The sequence below is a fragment of the Artemia franciscana genome, chromosome 1 (genome assembly GCF_032884065.1).
Source record: "Artemia franciscana chromosome 1, ASM3288406v1, whole genome shotgun sequence".
Taxonomy (NCBI): Eukaryota; Metazoa; Arthropoda; class Branchiopoda; order Anostraca; family Artemiidae; genus Artemia; species Artemia franciscana.
This window is the reverse complement of record NC_088863.1, coordinates 1,302,090-1,323,871: the sequence shown is the minus strand read 5'-3', so window position 1 is coordinate 1,323,871 and position 21,782 is coordinate 1,302,090. Positions and strand designations below refer to the sequence as shown.

General features: G+C 34.8%; 1 protein-coding gene across 5 annotated transcripts in view; it reads left to right on the top strand.

The window, feature by feature from the left end:
• The window catches only part of LOC136043853 (serine-rich adhesin for platelets-like), a 267,313-nt gene that overhangs the window by 220,129 nt on the left and 25,402 nt on the right, over window positions 1-21,782 (top strand). The gene's annotated exons all lie outside the window — the stretch shown is intronic.

Sequence of the window (21,782 nt, the reverse complement as noted above, 5' to 3'; positions counted from 1 at the left end):
CCTAGTGTGTAACTCTGAGCTATATATATATATATATATATATATATATATATATATATATATATATATATATATATATATATATATATATATATATAAATATATATATAGGTTGATAGTTTTGGTCCCACGTATCTTGGTGCTACGTTGATAAAAAACGTTCAATTTTAGTGAACACAGGTTTAGAACGGCTATATTTTTATCGCAAAATAAATTAAATTGTGTAAGTTAATATTTCGTGATTCATTTCGAAAATATGTTTCTAAATTTAATTTTGGCAATCCTGTCTAAAAGTTTGCTAATTTAATAAAAGCAACATCCTTTAATGATTCTGTTTTTCTTTTTGAGGAAAATAATACTGGCGTTCAGCGAATTTATTATTTGGTAATTCAAGATTTGTTATATGGTAACTACTCGTAATTCCGATCATTTTTGACACTTTTGGTTTTTACTTAAAAGTAAGCTTGGTCTTTTACATCTTAGCACTGACACTTTTTTTTCAGTTGTGGCTAGCCCTCTGCCAAATTCCTATAAAATAAATATGTCTTTAACAATGGGATCATTAGACAGAAATGCTTAGGAAGTATATTGGAGGTAAAATACTACTGGAGGTAAAATACTTGGAGGTATAGGAGGTAAAATAATATTGGAAATAATTTTATAGCTTTATATACTAGTTATAAAATTTCAAGATAATATAAGATTATAGTAACATTATGGGGTTATAACATTATATAAGATTATAATGTATACATTATAAGATTATAAGATGGTATAAGATATGGATTATAAGATAACTGTAAGATGTTAGGTTAATAAGATTATAATCTTACTGGTCGGGAAGGTCTTTCTTTTACAGTCCCATTTTTTATCCTATTGGTCGAAACATTTCTCGTTTTAACCCTCTTTAGGCTGAAATATATCTCTTCTGTAGCTAGGGACGTCGCTTGAAGGGGGGGTCAGTTGCTCCACAATAATTTGTAGAGAAAATATTGCAAAGCCCATGCCCCTTGACTATCCGGATATGGACCCCTCTTCCCCCCAGTAAAAATACTGGAGCTACGCTGCTGTTTTTAGCTGACAAAAGACTTTGGAATTGAAAATTTTTGTTCTAATGAGCCCTGTACCACTAATCTATGGCCACTGGTTTGATATGATCATCCCTGTAGGGAAAAAACGTCATAGACAAACTCACATCACTGACCATTATAACGGGAAATATGATTCCTTTTTGTAAGTTGCCTGCTTAAAACCCAGTAATGAGGTTTTCAGGAATGTTAAATTTCATGGCGTAAGTCTCCTCAAGATCGTGCCATATTCTGGCGGGGTCTACTCTCTTTTACTAAATTTATGCAATTGTTTATGTTTTTAACTCTTAGTAGGTCCAGTTTTTTCTTCTGGTGTGGTTTTTTTCAGGGGGGAGGAGAGGGAGAGTACAAAAAACTTTAAAAACACATCAAGAATTTCTTTATATGCGTTTTGTTATTTTTTTAGCACTCAAACACAAATTTACAGTAGGGTGGGGGGCAAGCCCCCCTAATCCCCCTAGATACGGCCTTGTGTATATTGTGTCCAAGTTCCATTTGAAAGTTTCAGTTTTTATTGACGGAGGTTGTTCTTTACTCAAAGTTAGCTAAGAGGACTGTTTGATCTCTGTTCCGTTAAATACAAGGGGGCCTCCATCCTCCACATCTGTTGCTGTTTCTGTTAAGCATATTTTTTGCATAGTATCACTCTGAGAATGATGATAATTTATGAAACACCTCACCCCTTATAGAGGGGGCTGTGAGATTTAAAACTGAATTTCATGATCTTATGTTTTAAGTTTTTCAGACACATCTAGTCCAGCAAATATTTTTCTCTATAGACTGTTATTCTGCAATAGGAGGAGTGCTGTTTCTAAGGGGAGCTTCTCAGAGGGAAGAAGGGCTAGGGAATTAATTTGGACCCTACCACCATATGTATATGAAGGAATTCTAACTGAAATTTAGGAAATTTGCCTTAATAACCTTCATTTGAGGTCTTAGCTCCCCATTGAGAGGAATGTCTCCCCCTCCCCTTAATAATCGGTCCGCATCTATACACTACTTTAAATAAATTAAATAAATAAAAAGAGATTTTTTCTACTGAAAGTAAGGATTAATATTAAAACTTAAGACGAACAGAAAATATTCCGTATATGAAAGGGGCTGTCCCCCTCCTTAACGCCTCGCTCTTTACGCTAAAGCTATTTGGCACTTTTGAAAAGTTATTAATTGTTCTAATTAAACGACCCTTGAGTTTCAGGACCCGTTTCTAAAGGAATGGGATAATACTTAAATTGTAGCGTAAAGAGCGAGGTGTTGATGAGGGGCACCCCCACCCTCATATATTTAATTATTTCTGTTCGTTTTAAGTTTTAATGTTACTCCTTACTCTCAGATGAAAAAAACTTTTTTTCATTTAACTTCTGATCGTTTTTTAAATAACGCCAAGAATCTAGCAACACCTCCACGGAAGAAATCCCCCTCCCTAGGGAAATTTCCTCTTGACAATCCCGGTGAAAATTTACCCCGGACAAATACACTTAACATCTCCATGCATAATATTAAGTCGGTAAAGAGAAAACAAGACATATAAAGAAATTTCGTACAGAAATCATTGCAAATTCGAATTTGATTTTCACAATCCCCCCCTTTAGTAATCGGTACGCATCTATATACTACTTTAAATATATTAATGATCCTTTGTTTGTATGAACTTTATCAACTGAAGTCTAAAAATAACTATATGTTGTAGTCACCTATCTTGAATGGACTTTAACCATCTTTAATTAAAAATTTAAATTTTAAAAATTCAAAATTTTTCACTTTTGTCGATTGAGTTTTAAAATCTGTTTTTTAGGGTCCTCGAGTGTTTTGAATTTGATGATTTAATTCTTGTCACTAATGTTCTGCCTTTTCCAAAATTTGCAAATTTTAAAATGCCAATATTTTGAGTGTCACAATAAACTTAAAAAACTTCATATGTATGTTTTTATCTGTCTTGGCTTTTTCAAACAGTTCGTGGTAACGAACTGTAATAAGGAGCGACCCGGCTCAATAGTAAATAAAACTCTAAAAAACGGAATTTTGATACGAAGAGATATATTAAAAGAATCAGATTTTTGTGCTGATTTTAAATATATAAGTTCCGTCAAGTTTTGTCTTACTCATCATAAGTTACGAGCCTGAGAAAATTTGCCTTATTCTGGAGTTTCAAGCTCATATCGACAAAAATGTAGAACTTTTTTTTCTTTTTTTTTCAGGGGTCATCGTTTCGACCAAGTGGTCCTAGAGTGTCACAAGAGGAATCATTCTAACAGAAATTAAAATTTCTATTGCCTTTTTAAATGACCAAAAAATTAGACGGTACCTTGGCCCCCTCCCACGCAGTTCTCAAAGTCAATGGATCAAAATTTTGAGATGGCCATTTTTTCAGCATAGCCGAAAAACATAATAACTATGTCTTTGGGGATGACGTACTCCCCCACAGCCCTTGAGGAGGGGCTGCAAGTTACAAACTTTGACCAGTGTTTACACACAGTAATGGTTATTGGGATGTGTACCGACGTTTTCAGGGCGACTTTGGGAAAAAGGAGCGTGGGAGGGTGCCTGGGTGCCCTCCAATTTTTGGGTCACTTAAGAAAGGCACAAGAACTTTTAATTTTCGTTAGAATGAGCCCTCTCGCGACATTCTAGGACCACTGGGTCGATACGATCACCTTTGGGAAAAAACAACAAGCAAATAAAGACGCATCCGGTGATCTGTCTTCCGGCAAAAAATTCCACATTTTGTAGATAAGGGTTTGATGCTATGACTTTTAGGGGGTGTTTCCCCCTATTTTCTAAAATAGTGCAAACTTTCTCAGGCTCGCAACTTTTGATGGGTACGACTAAACTTGACGAGACTTATATATTTAAAATCAGCATTAAAATTTAAGCCTTTTGATGTAACTATTGGTATCAAAACTCCGTTTTTTCCAGTTTCGGTTACTATTGAGCCTGGTCGCTTCTTACTACAGTTCGTTACCACCAACTCTTTGATATTAATTTAAGGATAGAGAAAAAAACAAGTAAGGAAAACAGCCATTATAAGAACGTAATATATTTACGTTCCACTTTTACTTTATTAATTTTTTTACTTTACTAATTAAAACTGAGACTTCTATTTTCCACTCGCTAATGTCATAAATGACATGTCATAAAGGCTGTGTTGCGATTTTTTTTCTGGTCTATTAACTATATTAATTAGATTCATCGGTGAAAACATTACGAAACATTGTCTTTCCTTTGTTGTTGCTTTAAAGGCATTTTTAGTTTTCTTTGTAATGGTGTGAATGATAGTAATGGTAATATTTTCACCTTTATCTTGAACAGTAGGGGATTTAGGGGTAGCAGCTCCTCTCCATAATTTCAGTTCCTTTTAAATTTTGGCGTTTCATTGTATTAAAAAAACGTTTAATTTGAAATTTAATATTTTATTTAATTCCCAAAAAAATTATTGTATTCAATTTCATTTCTAATATCCTCTTCAGGTTTATTCTAAATAAAATCGAGCTTCCACTTCCTTAACCTCCCCCGTTTATGCTAGTCCGTTCAACGGCGTAACCATAAACTTGTTTGGGAAGGGACTGTATAGGCTACTTAAAAAACTTATGTATCAAAGATGGATAAAAATATATTGATCATGCCCTTACCATAAACCTACAACATACGCTTATAGAGAACTAAGTTAGATTCTCTAAGGTCGGAGGCACACCCTTAACGTTGATCATTCAAACAGCTCTGGCTGCTTCTTAACTTGAGCTGAGGCAGCAATTAGCTGTAATTTTGGACGTGGCCGGAGTGGTACGGGGATCAACAAAATACTCTTATTCGTTGCTAAAATATTTTTGCTGATTTTAGGATTAAATGCAGGTATTTTGCTACTAGTCCTGATGGAATAGCCACTTTTTGTCTGGTGATAAGGTGGTTTTGGAAGTAAAATATCCTTTCAGTACCAAAAATTAAAATAGGCAATAGAAGAATAGAGGCTATACCAAAATAATGTTTATCTTGAAAACAAAAAAAAATGGCGCATTACAGCTTAAAAGGTTCGCCTAATTATCTTTACCAAATATAAATGCAATTAGTGTTAGATTGTAATTGATGATATCTCTTTCTATTTTGGCTCCCCCTCCCCCTGGTCCTGAAATGTGTCTTTGAAGTAATTTCTGGCAGACGTTACGCCCCATCTTTTCTGTAGCCGATTGCAATATTTGCAATCCGTCATAGTGGTGCCAAATTTATATAAGTTTTATCTTGAAACAAAATTACCAGAAATAGTCGATGCAATATTACTTGATGTTTCGATGCTTGATGGTTAGTAATTTCCGTCAACTACTAGGAAAATTTCCATATTTTTCATCAAAATACCAGTCAACTTACTAGCAGAAATAAAGAATTGTTATACCTTCTTCAGACTAACCTCACAAGATATGATAGCAGAACTGAAGTGGAAAAATAGCTCCCTCATCATATAAATACAGAAATTTTTATCTATATTTATACATAAATATAGTCCCAAGTTTAATATATTTAACTATAAATATATAATCCCACCAACGTCGATATTTTATTACAATCCAGTTGTAAAATTCTATTGACCTCTATAATCGGTCAATAAATTTCTTGTTATGATATTAAATTGTTAAAACAGTTGTGGCCATCATGATCAAAATATATTATTGTTGGTGTGGAGATTTTGGAAGTATGGTTCAGCTCGGAAACCAGGGAGACACTCAGTTACAGAACTAATTGGGAATGGTAATACAGTTAGTACTCCCAAAGATATAGCAGCTGAATTGAGTATTCAATTTAAGTCAGTGTTCACGCCTTCAGACGACGCCCCCTTACCAGAAGCCCCAGAATATTCTATTGAGGAACCTTTGCAAAAGATAACTGTGGTTGCTTCTGGTGTGGAGAGTCGTCGGAAGCTGCTTAATCCTGAAAAATCCGTTGGTCCTGATGAACTTCGCCCATGAGTATTGAAAGAAGCTCATGCAGAATTAGCCCTTCCCCATACGAACATGTTTTAAGAAGTCTCTTGATACTAAGCAGATTCCTCCGGACTGGCGGAATGCTAACGTTACATCTGTCAAACAGTTCGTGGTAACAAACTGTAGTAAGGAGCGATCCGGCTCAATAGTAACCAAAACTCTAAAAAATTGAATTTTGATATCATTAGCTACATCAAAAGAATCGCATTTTAATGCTGATTTTAAATATATAAGTTTCATCAAGTTTAGTCTTACCCATCAAAAGTTACGAGCCTGAGAAAATTTGCCTTATTTAGGAAAATAGGGGGAAAGGCCCCCTAAAAGTCGTAGGATCTTAACGAAAATGACACCATCAGATTCAGCGTATCAGAGAACCCTACTGTAGAAGTTTCAAGCTCCTATCTACAAAAATGTGGAATTTTGAATTTTTTGCCAGAAGACAAATCACGGGTGCGTGTTTATTTGTTTGTTTTTTTTTTTTGTTTTTTGTTTTTTTCCCAGGGGTCATCGTATCGACCAAGTGGTCCTAGAATGTCGCAAGAGGGCTCATTCTAACGGAAATGAAAAGTTCTAGTGCCCTTTTTAAGTGACCAAAAAAATTGGAGGGCACCTAGACCCCCTCCCACGCTCATTTTTTCTCCAAAGTCAACAGATCAAAATTTTGAGATAGCCATTTTGTTAATCATAGTCAAAAACCATAATAACTATGTCTTTAGGAATGACTTACTCCCCCAAAGTCCCTTGGGGTGGGGCTGCAACTTACAAACTTCGACCAGTGTTTACATATAATAATGGTTATTGGGAAGTGTACAGTCGGTTTCAGGGGATTTTTTTTTGGTTTTGGGGGTGGGGTTGAGGGGAGGGGGCTATGTGGGAGGATCTTTCCATGGAGAAATGTGTCATGGGGGAACAGAAATTCAATGAAAAGGGCGCAGGATTTTCTAAAATTACTATAAAAAAACAATGAAAAAATAAACATGGAAAATCTTTTTTTCAATTGAAAGTAAAGAGTAGCAATGAAACTTAAAACGAACAGAGATTATTACGCATGTGAGGGGTTCTAAAAATACTTTAGCATAAAGAGCGAGGTATTTAGGAGGAGATAAATACCTCGCTCTTTATGCTATAGTATTTTTAGTAATTTCAACTATTCATTCTACGGCCTTTCTGATTCAGGGGTCATTCTTAAAGAATTGGGACAAAACTTGCGATTTAGTGTAAAGAACGAGGTATTAACGAGGGTACAAACCCTCTCATATACATAATAAAAATTAAAGAATATAAAAGTTTGTTACGTAAGATAATTCTTAAGTTACGTATATTTTTTACTAATAGAAAAATTCGTTAAAAATAAAAATTTATAGTTGCCTTTTTATGTAACCGAAAAATTGCATGGCAACTAGGCCTCCTTTCCCATCCCTTATTTCTCAAAATCTTCTGATCAAAACTAAGAGAAAGCCATTTAGCCAAAAAAGGAATTAATATGCAAATTTCATTTTAATAATTTATGTGTGGAGAGCCAAAATCAAACAAGCATTAATTTAAAAACGTTCAGAAATTAAATAAAAAAAAACTAGTTTTTTTAACTGAAAGTAAGGAGCAACATTAAAACTTAAAACGAACAGAAATTACTCCGTATATGAAATGGGTTGTCCCCTCCGCAATCCCTCGCTCTTTACGCTAAAGTTTGACTCTTTGCCACAATTCTGCTTTTTAATACAATTAAAAGCTTTAGCGTAAAGAGCGAGGGATTGCGGAGGGGACAACCCATTTCATATACGGAGTAATTTCTGTTCGTTTTAAGTTTTAATGTCGCTCCTTACTTTCAGTTAAAAAAAACTAGTTTTTTTTTATGTAATACACAAAGGGAATAGCCGCAACAGTGTTTCCAATTATTGACCCATTAGTCTTACATCTGTAGCTGGTAAAATCTTAGAAGGAATCGTGAATACTCACATTGTCGGACATCTTACCACCAATGAGCTGCTCAGTGATAGTCGGCATGGCTTCAGACATGGATGCTGGGTTGAGCTAATTTCATTGATGCGTATGATTATCTTGCTGAGCATCTAAATCAAGCGATCCCTGTCGACTTGGTTGTATTGGATTTTGCGAAATCCTTCGATAAAGTATGTCACCGTCGACTAAGGACCAAGTTATTTGCAATTGGAATACATAATGAAATTGCAGAGTGGGTGCTTCAGTTACTTTCCGGGAAAAAGCAAAGGGTTAAGATGTTCGGAAAAAATGGACAGGTATTCTTTTCAGAAGAAGTGCAAGCATCAAGTGGAGTGCCCCAGGGAACCATCTTGGGACCAGAATTATTCAATATTTATACTAATGACGCACCAACCACACTAAAAAATAAAATAAGTTTTTATGCTGATGACTCCAAACTCATTGGACCTATTGATACACCCGATAAGAAAGCCTCTATGCATAATGACCTATGGGTACTTTCCCAGTGGCCAACTCGGTGGAGACTTGAATTCAATGTAAATAAATGTCGAACAATCCAGTTTGGAAAGGAAAATGAGAAATTCCTTTATCATATATTAAAGATGGACGGATCAAGACAGACTATCATCTCGTCTGACGCGGAGAGATACTTGGGGGTCATAGTTCATAAAGAATTAAAATTCACTATGCATACACAGACAGCTGTAGCAAAAGCACTCGAAACCCTTGACATTATAAAAGAACAATCGCTAGTAGGTCACCTTAGGTAATGACTAAATTATATAAGGCATTGGTTAGGCCTAATTTGGAGTTTGGCATGTGTGTTACTAGTCCTCTCAACAAAGGTGACCAGCAGAAGTTAGAAGCAGTTCAGAGATGGGCTACAAAAGCAATTGACAGATTCAAATATTTGAACTACTCATCCCGTCTCAAGAGACTGAAACTCCCCACTCTTGTCTACAGACGTAAAAGGGGTGATATTATTATGACGCATAAGCTCCTTAATTCTAACTGTCCATTAAATAAGCCATTTCAACTTGACGAGTCTGCAAAAACAAGGGGACATAGTCGGAAACTATACCAGAAGAGAGCTGCCACTAGACTACGCAATAACTTCTTCACTAACAGAACAGTGAGTCTGTGGAGTTTGCTCACCGAAGAAGCGGTCACTACCCCCAGTACTGCTGCCTTTAAAAGAGCCGTTGGTGGAGAATGATCATCAAAGCCGTGGCGAACAGAGTGGGATGCCTTTGAGACGTCCAACTATCGTCATCACTAACCAGCGATTCAACAGGATTAAATCCTTATTTCGATGGACAATGCGATTTAAGGTAATTTAAAGAGAGGTTCCATGTCTACCACATTTGCTTTCCATAACAACCCTAACCCTTTTTTTAGAAACGTAGTTTTGGTTGTGCTATGCTTCAGCCGGTACCCTGCAAGTATTTCAAACGTTTATGATTAGAGAACTAAAACAGGCGAAGAACTATTTTTCATAACAATCCGATCCAAATTTTTAAAATCCACTGATTCGAAAATCAAATTGTCATTTTGATTAATTTTGACCTTGCTATGTAAAATTATTCAAAACAAAATATAGAAAAACTCACGTTTCTAAGATTTGAATGAATATTGATTTTTCGGTTAAGTTATGCTTTTTGCAATTATGCTATTTGTGCTCGATTAATCTATGCCCGAGCATTAAGTTATGCTCGGATAAGTTATGCTTGCTTCTCAAACTATAAAATTATTTTCTTGATTATTACCATCTTGTTAAAAAATAATGACAATTTGTCATTATTTTTTTTTCAAACAATGCTGGTAGGACAGTCACTAAAAAATTATATATTTATTCTGTTAAAGTACAGGGTTTTTTCTCCTTTTCTCTTTACAACTTCGATTTGGCATCAATGTAATACTTTTAATTTGACCAATAAATTACTTCTAAGCTCATTCTCTCTGAGTTTTCAAATTCAAGGTGTTTTTTTTCACAATCTGGTTGCCGAAAGCGCGATTTTCAGCAATAGTCAGATTTGTAAGATTTTTGTCTCGTGACAATCCTACATTCTGCATCAAAATTCTCCATGCAAGGGCCGAATTTCCTAGATCTGGCCCTGGCGTTTATAATGAGCGTTTCTACCAGGGATGGATGCAGTAAGGAGCCAGGGCCCTCCCTCCCTGAGATCCTAGATTTCGAGTTACAATGGTCTTTTCACAATTTCAAACATTTTTTTTTTCCTGCCTCCCCTCCCGGAAACAATTTTTGCTTGAGAGCCTTATTTCTAATTATTATTGTGAACTCAAAGCGTTAGACATTTACAAACGAAACATTCTTGTGATTTTAATGAAAGACTAACTTAGTGTTTCCCAAACAGTTTGATTGTGAGTAAGTTCGAGGTTTTTAGATTTATCGTGGCTCACATTATGAAAGAAGTCCCCTCATTTAGAATTATTTCTTTTTACACAAATTTAGTTTTTTTGTCTGATTTTTACAACGTAAAACTTTAAAAAGGATATATAAAAAAATTAAGAGTTATTTTTAGTTTTCAATGTTACTTGTAAAGCAGAGAAACAAAAAGACTTCTTAAAATACTGTGGCCTAAAACCTTTTGATCTTCTACTGGCTCACATATTCACAGAGGAAGTCTTAAAACAGGAGTTATTTTTAAAAAGCGGGGTTGTCTGTCCATAAATGAGGAATGAAGGAAATATAGAGATGTAATCTTTATTTTTCTCTGGGCTTGCATCAATTTCTACGGAACTTGGAATGACGTCATCATGGGTATTTTCTGACGTCATTCATCCGTTATTATCTTTAAAACGTTTTAAATGATCAGAACTTGAAACAATCTTATACTAAACTCCAGTTTCTTTTTTTTTTCTTCTTTTTTGTCCTGCAGCACATGAGACGCCGTGAGAAAGCCCGAGTGGTTTTAGAAAAAGCGTACGAAACTGTAACTAAATGAACTCAGGAGTGCCTCTTTAAGGCAGCTTTAGGGGGAGGGGGAGGTTTTTCTCAATTTTTCAATGAAGAAGCAAAACAGTCATTTTCTATTCTAGTTGAGCAGTATTCTTGCATTTTCTTTCAGTGAAAATAACCAAAAAAGATGTTCTTCAAAATTTTGGAGCTCAATTTTCCCTCTCCCTTATTGGAACCCCTGAATGCACCAAAGGCTTATTTTCGTGACATATTGTGTTACTAGCAAATATCTCTTAGTTCATGGAAGCAAAATTGTTAGCTAACAAAAATTCTTTACTACTAGTCGCGGAAACGCATTCATTGGGTAGAAATTTAGAGAATCGAATCTTTAAATGTAATTAAATAAAAATAAACAAGTTTTAACTAAAAGTAAGGAGCGACATTAAAACTTAAAACGAACAGAAATTACTCCGTATATGAAAAGGGCTTTTCCTACTCAACATCCCGGTCTTTACGCTAAAGTTTGACTCTTTCTCTTAACTCTACTTTTTAAAATAGTAAAAAACTTTAGCGTAAAGAGTGGGGCGTTGAGGAGGAAAAGCCCGTTTCATTTCGGAGTATTTTCTGTTCGTTTCAAGTTTTAATGTCGCTCCTTACTTTTAGTTAAAAAAACTTGGTTTTTATTTAATTTCTGGACGTTTTTGAATTAATGTATATTTTGATCTTGGCTCTCCGCACATAAATAATTAAAACGAAATTTGCTCATTAATTTTTTTTTCGGCTAAATGGCTTTCTCATAGTTTTAATCGGAGGATTTTGAGAAAAAAACGAGCGAGGGAGTACGCTTAGTTGCCCTCCAATTTTTTGATTGCTTAAAAAGGCAACTACAACTTTTAATTTCTTAGGAACGTTTTCATTAGTAAAAAATATACGTAACTTACGAATTAACTTACGTAAAGAAATTCTATATTCGTATTTTTTATTGCATATATAACGGAGCTCACCCCCTCGTCAATACCTCGCTCTTTACACTAAAGCTTAAATATGTCCCAATTCCTTAAGAATGACCCCTGAATCACAAAGGCCGTAGAATAAATAGTTGAAATTACTAAAAATACTTCTGCGTATAGAGCGTGGTATTACTAGGAGGTAAACCCCTCATATGCGTAATAATTTCTGTTCTTTTTAAGCTTTAATGCTGCTCCTTACTTTCAGTTGAAAAACTTTTCATATTTTTTTCATTTATTTTTTAAATAATGATGGAAAATCCTGCGCCCCATTCATTGAAATTCTCTTCCCCCATCACATATTCGTCCATGGAAAAATTCTTCCATGTAACCCCCCATCAACTTCTCCCCCCCCCCCAAACCAAAAATCCCCCTGAAAACGTCTGTACACTTCCCAATAGCCAATACTGTAGTTTGACTCTTTCTCTCAATTCTACTTTATTGAACAGTAAAAAACTTTAGCGTAAAGAGCGGGGCGTTGGGAAGGGAACAGCCCCTTTCATACACGGAGTAATTTCTGTTCGTTTTAAGTTTTAATGTCGCTCCTTACTTTCAGTTAAAAAAAATAGTTTTTTTTTATTTAATTTCTGAACGTTTTTGAATTAATGCATTTTTTATCTTGGCTCTCCACACATAAATTATTAAAATGAAATTGGCATATTAATTCTTTTTTTGGCTAGATGGCTTTCTCTTAGTTTTGATCAGACGATTTTGAGAAATAAGGGGTGGGGGAGGAGGCCTAGTTGCCCTCCAACTTTTTGGTTACTTAAAAAGGCAACTGGAACTTTTAGTTTTTAACGAACGTTTTTATTAGTAAAAAATATACACAACATAAGAATTAACTGACGTAACCAACTTTTACATTCTTATATTTTTATTAAGTATATGAGGGATTTTGTCCCCTCTTTAATACCTCGCTCTTTACATTAAAGCTTAAATTTTGTCTCAATTCTTTAAGAATGACCGCTGAATCAGAAAGGCCATATAATAAATAGTTGAAATTACTAAAAATACTTTAGCATAAAGAGCGAGGTATTTAGGAGGAGAGGAACCCCTCATATGCGTAATAATCTCTGTTTGTTTTAAGTTTTAATTTTGCTTCTTACTTTCAGTAGAAAATTTTTTTCATCTTTATTTTATCATTGTTTTTTAATAGTAGTGCTAGAAAATCCGGCGGCCCATCATTGAATTTCTCATCCCCCATGGTATATTCTTCCAAGGAAAGATCCTCCCACACAGCCCCCTCTTCTCACCGCCCCCCCCCTTAAAAACATCCCCCCTGAAAACGTGTTTACACTTCCCAATAACCATTTCTGCATGTAAACAATGGTCAAAAATTGTAACTTGCAAGCCCCTCCCCTGGGGACTGTACGGGAGTAAGTTATCCCCAAAGACATAGTTATTATAGTTTTCGACTATGCTGAACAAAATGGCTATCTAAAAATTTTTATCCCTTAACTTTGGGGAAAATGAGCGTGGGAGGGGGCCTTGGTGCCCTCCAACTTTTTTAGTCACTTAAAAAGGGAACTTTTTAAGTTCCACATTTGTGTAGATAGGAGCTTGAAACTTTTGCGATAGGGTTATCTGATACGCTGAATGCGATGGTGTGATTTTCGTTAAGGTTCTATGATTTTTAGGGGGCGTTTCTTCCTATTTTTCAAAATACGGCAAATTTTCTCAGGCTCGTAACTTTTGATGACAAAGACTAAGTTTAATGAAATTAATATATTTAAAATCAGAGTGAAAATCTGGATTCTTTTGTCGTATCTGTTTGTATCAATTTTTTTTAGAGTTTCGTTTACTATTGAGCCGGGTCGCTCCTTACTACAGTTCGTTACCACGAACTGTTTGATCGGCTAATTAAACACTATTTCAAACTTCAAATAAGCAGAGAAACGTAATACAAAACTTTAATTTGTAAATATCATCTACGTCGACTCCTAAATAAAAAACAAGTTTTTTAACTGAAAGTAAGGAGCGACATTAAAACGTAAAACGAACAGAAATTATTCCGTACATGAAAGAGGCTGTCCCCTCTTCAACACCCAGCTCTTTACGCTAAATTGTTTTATTGTTTTAAATAGTAGAGTTGTGAAAAAGAGTCAAACTTTAGTGTAAAGAGCGGGGCGATGACAGACCCATATACGGGATAATTTCTGTTCGTTTTAAGTTTTAATTTCGTTCCTTACTTTCTGCTGTAAAGAAGACTTATTTTTTTCTTTAATTTCTGAACGTTTTGGAATTAATGCAGGTTTTGATTTTAGCTCAACGTATATGAATAATTAAAACGATATTTGCATATTAATTTTACTTTTTTCGGCTAAATGGCTTTCTCTAAGTTTTGTTTGGGCGGTTTTGAAAGAAAGGGGCGGGGAGGGGACCTAATTGCCGTCCATTCTTTTTTGGTCACTTAAAAAGGCAACTAGAACTCTTCATTTTATTTACGAACGTGTTTATTAGTAAAAAATATAAGTAACTTACAAATTAACTTACGTAACGAACTTCTACATTCGTATATTTTTATTACTTATATAAGAGGGTGCGCCCTCTCAATACCTCACTCTCTACACTAAAGTCTTATTTTGTTCCAAATCTTTAAGAATAACCCCTAAATCGGAAAGACCGTTTAATTAGAATGAATAGCTCTTTTAAAGTTACTAGAAATACTTTAGCGTAAAGAATAAGGTATTGAGGGGGGGGGGGTCGAAACCCCTTATATACCTAATGATTTCTGTTCGTTCTAAGTTTTAATGTCGCTCATTACTTTCAGCTGAAAAAACTTAATTTTTTATTTAATTTCTGATTGTTTTTGAATTAATGCAGGTTTTGATTTTGTCTCACCGTATATGAATAATTAAAACGAAATTTGCATGTTAATTTCACTTTTTTGGATAGATGGTTTTCTCAAAATTTGCATCGGATAATTTGATAAAAAAGGGGCATGGGAGGGGGCCAAGTTGCCCTCCGATTTTTGTAGCTACTTAAAAAGTCCTCTAGAACTTTAAATTTTATTTTATGAGCGTTTTTTATTTTTAATAAATATATGTAACTTAAAAATTAACTCACGCGACAAACTTCTATATTTGTATATTTTTATTACGTATATGAGGGGGTTCGCTCCCTCGTCAATGCCTCGCTCTCTACACTAAAGTTCGAATTTTGTTCCTATTCTCTGATAAAACCCCTAAATCACAAAGGCCGTTTAATTAGAATAAATAGCTCTTTTAAAATTACTAAAAATACTTTAGCGTAAAGAGCGAGATATTTAAGAGGAGAGGAACCCCCCTACGATCAGCCCTCGGGAAAAAAAAAACAAGAAAAAAACAAACAAACAAATTAACACACATCCGTGATCTGTCTTCTGGCAAAAAATACGAAATTCCACATTTTTGTAGATAAGAGCTTGAAAATTCTACAGTTGAGTTCTCTGATATGCTGAATCTGGTGATGTGGTTTCCGTTATGATTCCGTAACTTTTAGGGGGTGATATCCTTTATAATTCTAAAATAAGGCTAATTTCCTCAGGCTCGTAACTTTTGATGGGTAAGACTAACCGTGATGAAACTTATATATTTAAAATCAGTATAATAAATGCGACTCTTTTGATGTAAAAACTCCTTTTGTTAGAGTTTTGGTTACTATTAAGCCAGGTCGCTTCTTATTACAGTTCGTTACCACTAACTGCTTGACTCTCTTCCCCCATGATAAATTCCTGCAAGGAAAGATTCTCTCACATAACCCCCTCCCTCCCTTTTACTAGAAAAAATCCACCTGAAAACATCTGTATACTTCCCAATAACAAATACTATATGCAAAAAAGGGCAAAGTTCATAACTTGTAGCCCTTCCCCCAGGGACGGTGGGGATTAAGTCATCCTCAAAGACATATTTATTAGATTTTTGGACTCTGCTGAACAAAATGGCTAACTCGAATTTTTTCCGATGACTTTGGGAAAAATGAGTGTGGGAGGGGTCCTAGTTACTCTCCAATTTTTTGGTCACTTAAAAAGGGCACTAGATTATATACGACATTATAGGGCAGCTGTATCGATACGATCACCCAATAGAAACAAATTAAAATGCGTCCGTGATCAATCTTCTGGCAAAAAATACAAAATTGTACATTTTTGCTGATCGGAGCTTGAATCTTCTACAGTAGGGTTTTCTGATACGCTGAATCTGACGCTGTGATTTTCATTAAGATTATATGACTTTTATGGTGTGTTAGGTGAGACTAAATTTAATGGAACTTCTCTTCTCAATGTTCTCCGAAAACATACCAAATTGTTTGAAAATTTTGCTTGTAGATACTGGCCGTTAAATAGTGGAAACAAAATAGTTAAGCAAACAGTTTGTTATTATTCATTCAGGGGAACAAATTCATTGGATGGAGATGTTTTTAAAATCGGACCTTTAAATGTAATCAACGATTTTAAAAAACATTTTAAACACACAAACTTTGCTTTGTCTTTGTTTATTTCCTAAATGAAAAAATCTGCTAGTTTATTCTTTGTATTTTGCGCATAAAATTTGTTCACATCTTTCTCTCAAATGTGTTCCGCATTGTTTTTAATATTTTGCTAATAATTGCTAGTAACAATTGTATGTTAAGCTCTGGGGACTACTATTATCAGTATTTTGTTTCTAGCTTTTTTTTTGTTAGAACCGCGGAAGCCGGCTTTAGTTGAAAAATCTTATAAAATATATCCGGATAACAAATGGTGATAGTTATTAAATCTGCCTTTTTTGTTTGATGACTGTCTTTTTTTCAAATGTTGATATATTCCTTCCTTGACACTGGTATGCTCATGGCAAGTGGCATCAGTTCATAAAACTACGGGGAGGGGTGGGGACAAGGATTTGTTTTCTTATAAACATATCTGTTAGCCAGTACGCTCTCGAAAATTCAGATCCATAAAATTAGGCAATAAAGGGTTTATTGCTGTTTGTATATGGAGACAGTTAGCTTTGGCTCAGTGGAAAACTACATTGTAGCTATATATCAATAAGTACTTAGTTGGCACTTAGGTTAGTTTAGGTAACATTTTGCATGCAGCCCCGCTAAAGTTGACCCCCAACCCTCCTCATGTGTAAATATACAGCCCATAATATATATATATATATATATATATATATATATATATATATATATATATATATATATATATATATATATATATATATATATATATATATATATATCCTATCTGCATCCCAAGGGTCTCAGTTGTTTCAACCCCTCATTTGTAGATCCAAATTCTCGAGTCTTTACTGGCTAACAGATAAATAGCAAATAATTTTCTAAGAAATGGTATTTTTCAGAATCCAAGGGGAATTGATTTTTTTGCGTTTTTCTTTAAAAAGAGAACATAAAAAATGGCGTATTTCAAAGTCTATGGGGAAATACTCCACTACCCCCTCCCCAATCACTACCATTGTCTGAAACTTTCACCGCTAATCTTGAACCCCTATATCTTCTCTAATTTATCCGCCTTTCTCACATTTTAGCTGAAGACATAGAGACAGACTTGGGCTAGCCACCCATAATGATGTAATTCAGTGAAAGTTTGAGAATATTTTGGATACAAGATTAAGTGTTCTTTATTGGAAGAAAAAATTGACAGGGTTCTGATGGAGGCGAAGTAATATTATGCATATATGGTTTCTAAATCATAATTCAAGACTTTAATCTGACAATCAAAATGATTATTACCTCTGTAACCAACCATAAGGAAATCAATCATCGTTATTTAACGTTCAGGGTCATATTGTTTCTCATGCTCCATACGCTTTTTGGTTGCCAAGATTCATTTGTATTGCTATCCCGTTTTACCCGTATTATTCTTATAAGAATTATTATTAAAATAGCTGCAATCCCATGGAGCTGTAATCTAAAAAAGGATATTAAAAGAAAATTCTCCCCTATAAAAAACTCTCCTCCTCGGAAAATTCCCCCTTCAGAAAATTCCCTCACGAGAAGTTATCCTCTACGGAAAATCACTCCCCTCCCCCAACGCGTATTAAGTACGAGCGTATTTTTTAAAAATTCCCTCCGTGTACAATCCCCCCTGTAAATGCATTTCTATCAGAAAACCTCTCATCCATGGAGAATTCTCCTTGGACCCCCCCCCCCATTTTTTCTAAATATATAGCAAAATGATAATATACTGAATCGATAAAATCAAACATCGACTTTTTTCAAATTTCATGCTTTCCATATTATGGTTAATGCCAGACTGAATAGATTAAATGACGGCAGTGTTTTTGAATATTTGAAACATTAGAATACCAAATTAAGGAAACTGTTGCATACCAAGTTCAGAGACCTTATTGAAAAATTAATTTTAAAATTTCGGAAGTGTATTAGATGATGGAATTTATAATTAACTCACGCATTAATTGGATATCCATAAAATGTGAATGTTGTAACCCGAAGGGACTGTCAACTACTTGTGTAGAGAGGTCTCTAATTTCAGTCAGCGCGAAAAGTATTAACAGGGCCTTGAGAGGGAGGGAATTTCATACCTAAGACCTTAGCAAGAGTGTACTCGACAACTTCTTTGATTTTTTACACACAGACATACATTCAGTATTACATGTATGTAAATTTTACTCATTTGATTCTTATTAAGTACTGAGCGACCCACGAAATAGCTCAAATTTATGAATGATAAGACTTTTCTTGATTCCAACGTCATCTTTATGCTACACAAACGGAAAACCGAAATGGCAGGAAATTTGTTTGAAAACCTATATGAACACTACTTTTTCCCAAGTATACCTGCTAATAGTGGCCGTTTATTTTAATTTTAATTAATTAATAAATTCATTTTATTAAATAATTTAAATAATTTAATTTTAATTTATTTTAATTAGATTTATGATTTAGATAGGGAAACTGCTCATTGAGCTCCCGTAATTTCAAAAAGTTTTACCTTAGATCTCCCCTCTGATTGCTCAATAATAAAGATTATGCTACGCTTGAAAGTTTAATACAGCTCAACAACTCAACTACATGCAAAAAATGACCACACCAAAGAAAAAATACAATAAACAAGAAAACAAGATAATACACAATCTTATCAACTGCTAAGTATATTCAACTGCTTAAGTATATTGTTACTGCAACACTAGTGAAGTACGAATTTGGCTAAAAATAGACATTTCCTCTCTTCATCTATTCATTTTCATACGGGGTGCAGACTTTGGTTAATGGCTTTCCCCTCCTCTGCATTCATCATTTTTTTTTTCTTGTACACACCAATACTAAAAAGAACGTGACCATAAGCCTACCAATACCTACAACATATCGTTTGTATTGTAGTCGTTTCACATGATCCTGAGTCTATTAGGGAGGTAACCCCCTCCTTAACCTGACGATCCTTACACTTTAGTATTAATTCTGTCCCCAAAGCTTTAAGAACGACCGTTAAAACACAAGAACAATTAGGATGGGGAAAAAAGTACCTCTGAATCTTCAATTCAAATATCAAGGAGGGGGCTGACCCACAGTCCCCTAGTGCTGTTCCTGAAAAAAATTCTGTTCATTTTAATTCTTAATGTTCATTTTTTTAAGTCGATATCAAATTATGAACAAACTCATATAACATAAAATCAGCACAAAGCAAGTTGGTAGTCTAGAATCGTGGTGAAAATAGAGAGGCTTAAGAATGGGTAGTTTTCTCTCGCAAATTGATGACCCTCTTAGAAAAACCAGTTTCATGCTAAATTCTGACGGAAGAGGGTCTTACCCCCCTTATGCAAGAGAAAAATTCTTGTAACTCCCATGTTTAGAGTCCAATTCCTAGTTTTGCGATACCTCCTTTGAAAGACTGGCCTGTGTCTGTTTTTGTTAAGTTTATATTGACTTTTTTTTTCTTTTTAAGTGGGCTAAGCTTTTCCTGTTGGCTTAGCTCCTTCCTAATACTGTCCCTGGATGCCCTGATAAGGATAACTTGAAAATATAAAGGCCAAGCATGGATTCCTGTCAAGTGGGCTCCTACAATAAGAATTATATGTAATTATTTGCGGTTGAATGTAGAGACTAAATGACTTCTTGGAATTAGAAAAGTAAAATGCATCAAATTTTCCTGATGGTTGCTTAGGTGTAGCTGATGTGTCGAATTGCCACGCCCTGAGATATATCCAGAATACCTCAATTTATTTACTGATTTTTCGAAGGCTGAGAAGCGCTTAAGGGACATAATTTTTGCGCTGTCAGGAAATAGTTCTTGCCAAATCAGTCACCTAAAAAAGCAGTAATAATTATGTGGTTCAAGTTTTTCTGCTTATATCAGCTACTAAATAACTACATTGCGTGCTAAAAACTAGCCAATGTAAAAATCAGAGAATTTTCTCGTGATATGCAACAGCTGAGCAGTAATTGTACAAAATGACATTAAAAGCGAAATCTTCTATTAAACAATATAAATGAAAAAAATTATAGTTATAAAAATAATAGAGAGATAATTAGTATAAACTACTACCACGGACAATCCACTTCCCCTCCGTGGAAAATTACTCATGAAAATTCCCCCGCAGAAAATGCCCACCACATCTAAAATAGGGCAGCAAAAGGAAAAGCAAAGACAAATAAAAACAATGAATAAAAGAAGGCATTCTGGAATATTCTATCTATATTTTAAAACTCAGGGAGAATATATGACGAAAAACATATTATAATATTTTTTATCGTTCTTCTTTTTCGTGGTTTCGGGGGCTCCGGGTCTAGTCATCGTAATAGGGTAGATAAAGTTAAAAGAGATAATTTGCTTCTTTATGTGAAATAAGAAAATCTGTCCATCTTCAAATTTCTTGTTTCTGAATTGTGTTGCGAGAGCAACACTTTGGTTTTGTCCCAGTTTTTTTTTTTTTTTTTTTCCTTTGCCACCGATCTCAGCTTATTCCTGGAAACTGGTAAGGGTGTAACCTGTGCGGTTTTTACGGAAAGTGTGGAGCTCAGGCCGGATTGATGAATATAACATTACATTTTGGAAAGCTCCGCAGAACTCTTGCCTGGGGCCAAAAAGGATGGTTTTTGCTAGTCCACAAGCCAGAGCCTATGGTGTGTGAAGTGAAGTGGAGTTATATAGCTTATGTCAGAGAAGAGTATCCGAAGTTGTGCAGCCAAGCTTTCGTTTCATCAAACCATGTTTCTGCTTTCGAGTGGAAAGCTCCGTTCTAGCCGGCAAGGAGGCAGGCATCACTTTCAAATTGAAGATGGACTAAAATCTATAAGTGTTATATATATGCGGCAGTTACCCGGCCCCACAGCCAATATATCTTCTTTGAGTGATAAATAGAAAAAAATTACAGAAACAAAAAAGCGCCATTTTCCCACGGGTCCGAAGGTGCTGCCGTGACTTTGGCTGGGTTTATCATTTCTATTTTCGGACTTGTGATTGAGGAAGAGAAATGTTATCATATGTACCTCTTAAACTTTAAAAGTTCTGTCACTGTTAAAGAAATTGGAGCTTATCCTTTGCTCCTTTCTAAGTGGTGACGTTAAAAAGTAGGCCTAAGGGAAAAAAAATCAACTTTTGAACTAAGATAGATAGAATTTTTTTTCGACATCAATCGATAGCTCTTGATGAGCTGATCAAAGTATATGTCATCCATTCATGAGATATACTAGTTTGAAAGTTTCAAATGGTTGACAACTTCGGTAGTAGGGTACACACTGAAACCAAAAATAGGCCGATACCAATTATGAGACAAGTAGAGGACTTGTAAGCAACAGTCGACTGTTAGACCATAATCATCTTCGGCAATAAGGGGTTTGCAACTTTGGCTAGTTGTTGTACCTATTATTTGTTTCCGTTGTATTTGATGGTAACACC